The following is a 10,981-nucleotide window of genomic DNA, read 5'->3' on the forward strand; positions in this document are numbered from 1 at the left end:
AGTTGTAATGGAATAAATGCATAAAATAAAAGTTGTTTATTTGAATAGATATGACATTAATCTTGAAATCTTTAAGAGCAAGGTTGCAAATCTTTGGCAACGTTTTACTCTCTTACGGTGTTGTAGTGTTATTGTCTCTAAAAAGATGAGATTTTGAAAAAGTACTGTATTTAAATCAATGAAGTACATAATGGCAGCCAGCCAGCGGTCTACGGTCTAAATCTGTCAGGTTGCAGGGGGGAGGAACCCATTGCAGATAAAGGAAGCAGGAACGATTAAAGAGTTGCAAAAGCCCTAATCAACAAAAGTACTACAGATGGGACATTATATTGTACAGCAAGATATTGCTATATTAAAACATTACAAGGTGTATCATCAAGGGTAGTGGTGGTATCGCGAGGGGGAGTCGCATTAAAACATGTTATGGTTTGTTTTTAAAAAATATTTTCCTATTGAGTTGAAAAGGTTAAATCCACAGTATTTCCAACTCCAATTTATTTATAAAGCATGTTTAAACATAAACAAGGTTTGACCAAATGCTTAACAATAAGACATAAACTATATACAAAAAATACAACAATGAACATTAAAATAACATCTGTTAAAAATGTATGTTTTAACTGCAATTTCTCTCTTTTTCTTTCAAAATATATCATACAGATATCACAAGCCTAATATAATCTTCTGTATGATATCGTGAACTCAGTGTATCGTCCCACCCCTGACAATTATAATATATAAATCAAAGTCGACGGACCAAACTAAAGCAGGAAGCTGACACAACTCAAGAGAGGGAGCAAAAGTCATTAATCCGACAAACACTTTGTGTTCAGCCATCCATCTACGACAAATCCCACTACTCATGGAATCCCAAACTCACTCATCCCCCAAATCACGACTACAACAAAGGCAAACTAGGTATCCGCTTCATTGTGCTCATTAATTCCCAATTACGAATACCTTGTGAATACCAATTCCTGTTTGATAAAGAAATTAAACAAAGCTTTCTTTGGGTCTAAAAGACAGATGAACTCTCTTTCTTAGGGTACACACAGAACACCAACTTTTATTCCCCGCCTTCCACAAGCCCTTTATGGATTTAGGCTGTACACTTAAAATGATCAAATAACTCCAACTCTTGTTTAATAGTACAATGGTAAAAACTAACTCGTGTGTGTGTGTGTGTGTGTGTGTGTGTGTTTTTAATAACAACAAACAAAATCACTTTAACATTAATTGACCCTGATAATTGCCACTTGCTAACTGCTATGTGATTCCCTGCCAATTATCATAAAGCTGCACTTTCAGGTTTAATGTAGACAAGATGAAAAATGCGGAGAGAACATCTGATATATCTGAGAAGAGGGAAAGAAGCATTACAACTTAATTTAGAATGACTAAAGGAGGGACGATATATTGTGCGGCAATATCAAATCTGGGCTCTGTTGACTGTTCTAGTTTGATGTTTTAAAAACAAGTTGTCATGTAAAGTTCATGCACAGATAGGAATCTTGTTTTGTGGGATGTCACGATGATACGATTTGGTTTTAGTTTTCGACTGGCACGAATTGTCAGTCGTTTTTTGCGTTCTACTTGCAGAGTGACACTTTTTGCACTTTAAATAGGAAAAATCGGCTTTACTCATGTTAGTTATTTTTTAAATTTTCATCTTTTTAGTAATCCTATCAAGTTGAAAGGGTCTTACCCAGAGTAAGTATGTCCAGAGTTAAAGTCAAATAAAAGTCCAACCGGAATTGTTTGAGTTTTTTTCCTTTTCAAAATATCACATTGTATCGTTATCTTGAGACCATTATTGGCTATCAATTGTATCGTGAACACTGTCTATCATCCTAATAGTGATACATTTAGTAGTACATAATCACAGTTGTGATAGATACACAGACTATATACAATAGAAATGTAATATTTAAATGAATTAAAGCAATTGAAATCTTTGGTCTAGACCAGTGGTTCTCAAAACTTTTTGACTCAAGTTCCCTCTTTGTCTAACGAGAACATTTTGTTGAGAATTCTGTGGAAAAAACAACTATAGAGCATAGTGGTGGAATGAATTAGTGATAGCACGCATTTTAAAGAATCTCATTTTGTAAATAAGTGGAATGAAATAGTATTTAGTGTCTCCTGAATAGATTTACTTCTATAGATTTATCATTTCCTATCATCTCCCTCCTGATGTGGGTCCAAGACTGACTCGTGTGTTTTCAGTTCATGTTCTATTCAAGATAAATTCTTGATTTAATTTTTGTGTATTTTGTTGTTGTTGTTTGTCTGTTCTTTTTATTATTCAATATATTTTTCTTTTCATTTTGTGTTTTTGTTGTCGTTTTTTGCATGTTGTTGGTATTATCTAAATTATTCTCTCAGTGTGTGTTTTTGGTGTCGTTTAGCTTTTTCTAATGCCGTTTTGTATGTTACTCTGCTATTGTTGTATATTTTGTCATGATCTTGTGTATTTTTCTCTCATTTAGTGTCTTTTTGTTGTTATTTTGCATATTTCCCCCCCCCCCCTCTCTCTCTCTAGTACTTTCTCGAGTGCCATCGCGTACCCCCATTTCAGAAACACTGGCCTATACGACATTCAAATGATTACTCACCAAAAATCTCGATAGATCAAGATCATGGTGAAAATGAACTACAATCTTGTCTTCAAAAACGACATGTGACATGGGAACACAGGTGAAGAAATATGATTTAACTGGACTAACCACAACAATCACGTTAGAGTGTTCAGACATTACTCAGTGGCTGACTTACAATCATAATCCTTGTTTCATAGCATTCACGGTCGCTGAGTGATTCCAACCATTTAAAATGACACCTTGACATTTCGACTGTCCAACAGGTTGCACAAACCAATAGACATTTGCGCTAAGACAACTTCCCTGTCAGTCTGTGATGTAATGATAGCGAAATCTCTTTGTGATGTAGACAAAAAAAAAAAATAAGAACAACCTTTTTTTCCATGACTCTTGACTCATTTTCTTTTCTTGGCATGGAATGCAACTCACACCCTGATTGGTGTGTATTGTTTTTTCCTCTCTGAGGTAGGTCTTAGTGATACAGTGCATGGCTCAACAGTGGAAATTAATGTTTGTTACTGAGAACCAACTCTGTTTCTCACATTTGGTGCAAAGAATGATGAAAATAATTTGATAATGATAATTTTAAAACAAAAATGATAATTTACTCAGTAATGGTTGCGTGTAGAAATGTAATGAATTACATTACTTCTTTTAAAACATACAAACAATTGATTTAGAAATGTATCTATAAAAAAGTACAAGTATGATACCCATTAAAGCAACTCAATTGCAGTAACGTGAGTACTTGTAATCCGTTACTTTCACCTCTGCAAATTACAACTCAAATGTGCAATTTTAAAACTTGTACGGTACTTTTTTGGTACTCGGGGAGTACAAGTACTGTGAAAAAACCCAAATAGGCTCCGAAGATTTCAATCTTTTTCGGTTTTATTCCTATAGCACTAAATACAACGCAGTGGCTTTGATCAATTGTATCAATTTTTTATTCTGTTGGCGATAAGAAAGGAGTGAGCAGAAGAACACACAGAAGAAAACATCAGTGAAAATACCCCAATGTGGTTGGAGCCCAATTGATACAATGTATTTCAATTCAGTTCAGTTCAATTCAACATTATTTGTTTAGCACAATTTACAACAATGTCATCTCAATGCGCTTAACAAAATCTAAAATTCATATTAAGAAAGAAAAAACCAAACAAGATCCACATGGACATTTACTGACAGTGGGTAGAATCAACTCCCTTTTAACAGGAAGAAATCTCCAGCAGAACCAGGTTCAGAGGTGGCAGCCATCTGCTTCGACTGGTTAGGGTTAGTGGACAGAAGGACCAACAGGACAGGATAGAGTCATAGAACATCAGAGTGTCCCAGACTAGTTGAGTCGTGAACCACAGATCAGAAACTGCCATCATCAGCTTCACGACACCTGAAACAGAGCAGAGAGAGAAGGGTGAGGAGAAGGCACTGACTGCAGAAATACATGATACAGTATTATCAAGTCAGCCTGCTTTGGCCTTGGGCCTCACTCCCAGTGGCCTAGTCAATACTTATTGTAAAGGTGACAAATCTCTCCCCGTTTATTGGTAAACTAACAGTGACTCCAAGGTCTGTAAATGCGACCGTTCACAGACGAGCCAATGTCCACTCTAGTGGTTTGGTTATGTTATGATTCAGTCCTGTTTATGCGAACTGTAAATCATAACCAGCTACATCAGAATTTGAATCTGTTCGTGTTTATTGAACCAGTAAATGTGACCGTGTACAGATGAGCCCATGTTTGGTCTAGCGATTAGATTGTTATGATTATTGTGTTCTTTGTGTTGTTGATGAAGACACTGGATGTATTTCTGTCAAAGATAATTGTGTGTCACAGTTGCACTTTTATGCGTTCAAGCTCTGGAGTTTTACTCTTTTCCCCAACTGGTAGCAGAGGGGTGTCACTTTGGAAGGTGTGTGTGTGTGTAGTTTTTGTCAGGGAACCAAGTTTACAGTAAAGTGTTCCGCAAAAAAAACAAGCAGTTTATTTGTCTCTCAGAGCTTTGCAAAGTTTGTCCATGAAAGAATGTGGTTCTGTCTGGTTGTTTCTACATACAGGGTTGACGTGTTTTTGTAAGGCTTGGTCACAACTGGCACTGTTTGCTTTGGAATCTTGATAGATTTGATATTTGGTTTCTTCCTGTAAACGGTCGATGGGCCTGCCCAGTAGCAGCTGCAGCTTCCTCAGCAGAAAGTTATACTGAGTTTATTTGTGTCATGAATCCTGATTGAATTTCTGATATCTGAGTATCTGACCTGCTAAGTGTCATTTGTCTTTATCTCTGTGAGGTTGAAGCTGGTTTGCATTTTATAGACATAGACTCGCTTTCACTGGGGTCTGATTATCTACCATGAGCAGTTTAAGGTTTTAACTGTGTTAAAATTACTAGTACAGTGCCCGTCAGAAGTATGTATTCATATAGTGGGGGCTTAAGTAGAGTTGTCAATTATGGCCAAATGAGTATGTGTTTTAAGGTTGGATGTACAAAGAGGTGTACATACTCTGTAGTGTTATAAAGGGGAATATTTGCAGGTGCAAAGTAAAATAGCGTGTACAATTTCCCTGGTTTAATTCTATGGGACATGCACATGATAAATGTGTTTGTTCTTTTTTACTCATTTTTCTATTTTTTTTGTTTGGAATATGTTTGTGTAATGTATGTTTTTTGGAGTCATTAAGTGTATTTTTGCATCTTTCTGTTGTCTTTTTGTGCATTTTTTGTATAATTATTGTTTTTTGTTCCCATTGTAGTGATTCTGGAGTCATGTTGTGTATTTTTGTATTTTTTTGGGTTTAGTTTTGTGCATTTTTGGAGCCTTTTTGTATATTTTTGTGCATTTATTTTGTCATTTTGTGTACTTTTTTGTCTCAATATTTTTTAGTTTTTAGTATATTTTTTATTATAAATACTGTCTGTGTGTGTGTGTGTGTGTGTGTGTGTGTGTGTGTGTGTGTGTGTGTGTGTGTGTGTGTGTGTGTGTGTGTGTGTGCGTGCGTGCGTGCGTGCGTGTGTGTGTGCGTGTGTGTGTTAACGGATGCACACACTTGTGGTATTCGGAAGTTGTTGATAAAGTCGAACACAAATACACACTCATACGCACACAGACCATTGCTGCTTTATAGATAGATTGAATATATTGGTGTAAGTTTAAAACACATTGCTAGAATCAAAGATTTTTTTGTCCAAACCAGATGCAGAAAAGCTTGTTCTTGCTTTGATTTTCAGTATTCTGGAGTACAGCAATGGTGTGTTTGCAAAGCTAAACAAGAAATCACTTCTAGAGTCCTTTATAACGCAAAGAAGATTAACCACATTAGCCTGGTCCTCATATCCCTACACTGTATTACCGACTTTAGTCTTATCTTTATTAGTCTGTGAAATCACCTAAAATGTTTTGGGAAGTCACGTTAGCAGTGTTTTTAGGGACAAACACAAGAAATGAGGGTGAGAATGAATAAAAAACACTTCTATGCCTCAGTCTACGGGACTACACATCTCACAATGCCAATGCACAACATTTTTCCAGCAATGTCAATAAACCTAGTGTTTACAGTGGAGATCAAAACAAACCTTTGAGCATCAATTTCAACCTTTTTCCATTTTTTTTTCAAGCAATGATCTTTAATTTATTGATCTATGAGGCCTACACTATGTCTTTGATTAAGAAACTTGTCTCCAGCAGCTTTAAACTTTTGCCCTGTTTTGAAGCTGTTGAGCTTTTGTTGTGTTTTGAATTGTTTCTTATGCTGTGGAGACAGATGATACAAAGCTGTAGATTGCAATGGGTTGTGAGAATGTGTTGCTGTAATGCAGAAGTTCTCAATATTTGGGTCGGGACCCAAAGGTCAATCAATATCAACCAATATTTAAGTTTCCATACAAAAGAATGCAGCTAAAAGTGTTTTATAAGTTTTTTTTAAAAGGTGTCCATGAACCTGTTCTAAACATTTTATTCAGTGATGCATCTAACATTTTGCTGAGCAATAAGCTACACCCACTTCCTTACCTTTTGTCAGAAAGTGTATGGTAATGCCGCCATTTCTGCTCACTTCCTCGGTTCGAAAGAAAGCAAAGGTTTGGACGGAGCATGTAAGTTTGATTTATGTTTCTGTATCACTGTTGTTACGTGTTGCCCTCTGTCAACACGGACCTCTACCTGGTAGCCAACCATGCGTCTGGTAGCCGCCCCGCTACCAACTCACCGCTTCCCCGGGCCGTGGACTAGGTTACATCGCTGCGCCCTCTCCGTTCTGCAGCGATGTTGACCACCCACCCGACTCATCTTGAAACACGGACACAACGGGGCTCACTTAATTCAAAACATATTGACCAGCTCGTTTTCTTACAGTTTCAAATTCTAAGCATGATGACAGCAAGGGTGATAGCTAAGACAGCATTGATGACGAGTCCTTGGCAGGATTTCATAAGTGATAACATGATAAATAAACAGTGTGTTCTTTTATCAATTCTCCTTTTATTTAAAAACCCAATTCCAAAAGAGAGCTGAAATTGTTGGTTTTACAGTAAATGTTTTAAAGCTGCTTTGATTGTGCATGACAAAATGTTTAGTTTCTTGTGGGATTTATGCAGCTCTTGAAGAAGTCTTTATTTTTACTAAATAAACTAGCTTTTGTGTTGGTTCAGATTAAATTGGCTGTATAAGATAGAATGGTGAGGTTCCTTAGATGGCACTTCCCTAATTACAACACCTAAAGGTTTTACATCCTCAACTTGCTTTAATAAAATCCGATTCATTTTGAGCTGAAGTTTTGGTTCAGAACGTAAACAATGAATAGTTCCAGCTACGACGCAAGTTGATTTTGAGACATTCATTGCAAGTTTGTTATTTATAATTCAGTTTACCAACAACTGCATTTCTCTCTCGGAGAATTTACAATATTGATATTTGTATCTGAGAGATAAATAGTTGAGTCATCTGCATACAATACAATACTTGCCATGTCTAAAACAGATGGAAATGTATAAACTGTAAATAGAAGTGGTCCAAGACAACTTCCCTGAGGTACTCCCGGTTTCACAAGCTTTTACATCTGAAAAACTCCCATTATAATACACAGCTTGCATCCTGTCACTCAAATAACTATTTGTGTATTGTAATGCAGGTTCAGAAAAAGCATAACGTTTCAATTTTAACAACAGTTCATGGTCTATTTTATCAAAAGCTGCAGAAAAGTACAGCAGTACTACTACTCTTGGTTTTCTCTCGTCCATTGCTTTGAACCAATCATCAACCATCTGGGACAAGGCAGTAGCTGTAGAATATTTTCCTCTGTATGCGTGCTGAAATCTTGAATGAGCTGTCCTGAAAGAAGAAGAAGAAGAAGAAGAAGAAGAAGAAGAAGAAGAAGAAGAAGAAGAAGAAGAAGAAGAAGAAGAAGAAGAAGAAGAAGAAGAAGAAGAAGAAGAAGAAGAAGAAGAAGAAGAAGAAGAAGAAGAAGAAGAAGTTTGACACATTTTTGTTCCAAGTTGAACTTCTGAGTTGCTTTTACATCGCTTCAGGCTAACCATCATAGTTTAAATTTAATTCCCAGCTAAACCTCTGATTACACCGTCACACCTGCCAATTTTTAGTTTGAGTTTCAAGTTGGAAGGTGATAATTGAGATCAAATGGCATCCGGCCAAACCAAATGTTTTTGCCTACGTACTTTGGGAGAAGTCACATGGATGTCATTCAAAACATCACTGTCGTTCACAAATGCTGTTTTCTGACATTCCTCAGATGACGGAGCATTTTTGTTTTGTTTTTGTTTTTTTTGTTCCTGATTCTCTTACTTGTACTCGCCTCACCTTTTGTTTTTCATAGGTTTTTATATTCTCTTGTTCTTTGAATTTTTTTTTTCCTTCTCGACAGTTAATGATTCTCAACCTTGGGGTTGTGAGACACTGGGAGGGGGTTGCCAGATGCCTTTAAGAAATAAGATTTTTTTTTTTGTAACTCTTTGAGCCCATATTTGCTTATTTTTGCCCTTTTTCTGCAACTATACCAAACTTGCTATATTTTAACCTAGTTTTATAACTTTTTCTTGCCATATTTTTTTTTCCTTTTAATGGGTTTTTGCTACATTACTCCCATTTCTGTCACTTCTCCATCAAATTTTATGCATATTTTTTCCACTTTCAAGACATTTTTGGTACTTAAAAACCCTTTTTGCTACTTTTACCACCTAATGTTGCATACAGTGGGGCAAAAAAGTATTTAGTCAGCCACCAATTGTGCAAGTTCTCCCACTTAAAATGATGACAGAGGTCTGTAATTTTCATCATAGGTACACTTCAACTGTGAGAGACAGAATGTGAAAAAAAAAACTCAGGAATTCACATTGTAGGATTTTTAAAGAATTTATTTGTAAATTATGGTGACTAAATACTTTTTTGCCCCACTGTATGTTGACCCATTATTGTCACTTTTAACCTCTTTTCACCATATTTCAGGGTTGTTTTTGCCATTTTAACCAGATCCACAATTTATGATGGCCATTATGTGCCAGTTTAAACTAATTGTTCCAATATTGACAGTTTGAATCCTGTTTACCACTTTGTCTGTTCGTTTTTGGCCACTCTCATTTGCAGCTTTTAACCAATTTCTGTGGATTTTAAAATCCCATTTCACCACCATTTCCACCATTTTTGGTCACTTTTAACTCATTTTATTTCTAATTAAAACAAGGATTTCCATTTTTAAGATTACTATATACTAAATAACAAATACCAATATTCCTGGAAAACAGTAGATGTTATTCACGTAAATAAATAAATGTGGTTAACACAGATTAATAGAACAGTGGACCATCATTTTGATGAATTTATGGATGGGTCCCAAAATAGGCTTACAAATGTACTCACATTTGTCAAAAGCGAGCTTAGCCTTTATCTAGGCTTGGCAGAGAGCTTCTTCTTCTTCATTTTTTTCTTTTTTTTTTACTGACCTTACACTTCTGAGTCATGAAAGAAGAGCTGATAGTAATCCTGTCTATCATCTCCTTTATCTGTATATACCGGCTGATCCTGTTTCAGGTTGCAGGAGGGGCCTGAATCAGAGCACACCCTGAAACGCTTTGAACGCCTCATGCTCTCCCACATCAAGGACATCACCGACCCCCACCTGGACCCCCTGCAGTTTGCTTATAGATCCAACAGGTCTGTAGATCTGTAGACGATACTGTAAACCTGGCTCTCCACTTCATCCTCCAGCACCTGGACTCCCCAGGCTCCTACGCCAGGATCCTGTTTGTGGACTTCAGCTCTGCTTTCAACACTATAATCCCAGCTCTCCTTCAGGACAAGCTTTCCCAGCTGAACGGACTGCAGCGTATCATCCACTCTGCAGAGAAGGTCATCGGCTACAATCTGCCCTCCCTCCAGGACCTGTGCGCCTCCAGGATTTTGAGGCGTGCAGGAAAGATTGTGGCCGACCCCTCCCACCCCGGTCATGAACTGTTTCAATCTCTCCCTTCTGGAAGAAGGTTTCGGTCCATCAGGACCAGAACCTCCAGACACAAAAACAGCTTCTTTCCCTCTGCCACCATCCACATGAACACACCCCAAGTCACCCACTGAACCCCCCCACCACCCGATCACCACCTCCATGATGACATTATCTGCTGCACTGTATATATATATATATATATATATATTTATCCTATTTATCCTTTATTCTCTATCTATCTTTTATTTATCCCTCATCCTTTATAATTATCATTATTATTATTATTATTGTTGCTGGGTTGTTTGTTTTTTTTCTTTATTTATTTTTTTGTTGTTTGTTTTGTGCACCAACTACCAAGACAAATTCCTTGTATTGTCCTTAAAACTGTACATGGCCATTAAAAACATTTCTGATTCTGATTCTGAAAAGGACATTTTCATCTGAAATTTTAATATAACTTGGAAAATTGGTGTCAACATCCCAAAAAGTTCCTTTCTTGTGCTTGTTTTGTTTACATGACTATGACCGGACTTTAACACATTAAGTCACATCATAGACACGGAACAATCAATACTTTGTAAGGTGACTCACTTTCCAATCAGCTGAGATGACATATCATTTCTGATGGCAAGTGATGATAAAGAAGCAAAAGAGATGCATGTAACTGATAGCAACCCAGAGACAAAGAGCATAGGCAAAGGCATTTTTCTCTCTTTTATTTATAGCCCAGCTGCTGACAGACCTGCGTGGTTATGAATAACTGTCTGTGTTGTGTAACATACGTGCGCACAAACATACAATGGAAATGTTTTATTTTTTTAATCTGCCAGTCAGTGCGAGCAAATCTGATCAGCTTTCCCCTTTATCCTGATGTATTTTTACTTCATTTCTCTTTATATGTATTTATTATTTTATAGTAGATATTGGTGTT

Source organism: Gouania willdenowi, chromosome 18, assembly GCF_900634775.1.
Source record: "Gouania willdenowi chromosome 18, fGouWil2.1, whole genome shotgun sequence".
Taxonomy (NCBI): domain Eukaryota; kingdom Metazoa; phylum Chordata; class Actinopteri; order Blenniiformes; family Gobiesocidae; genus Gouania; species Gouania willdenowi.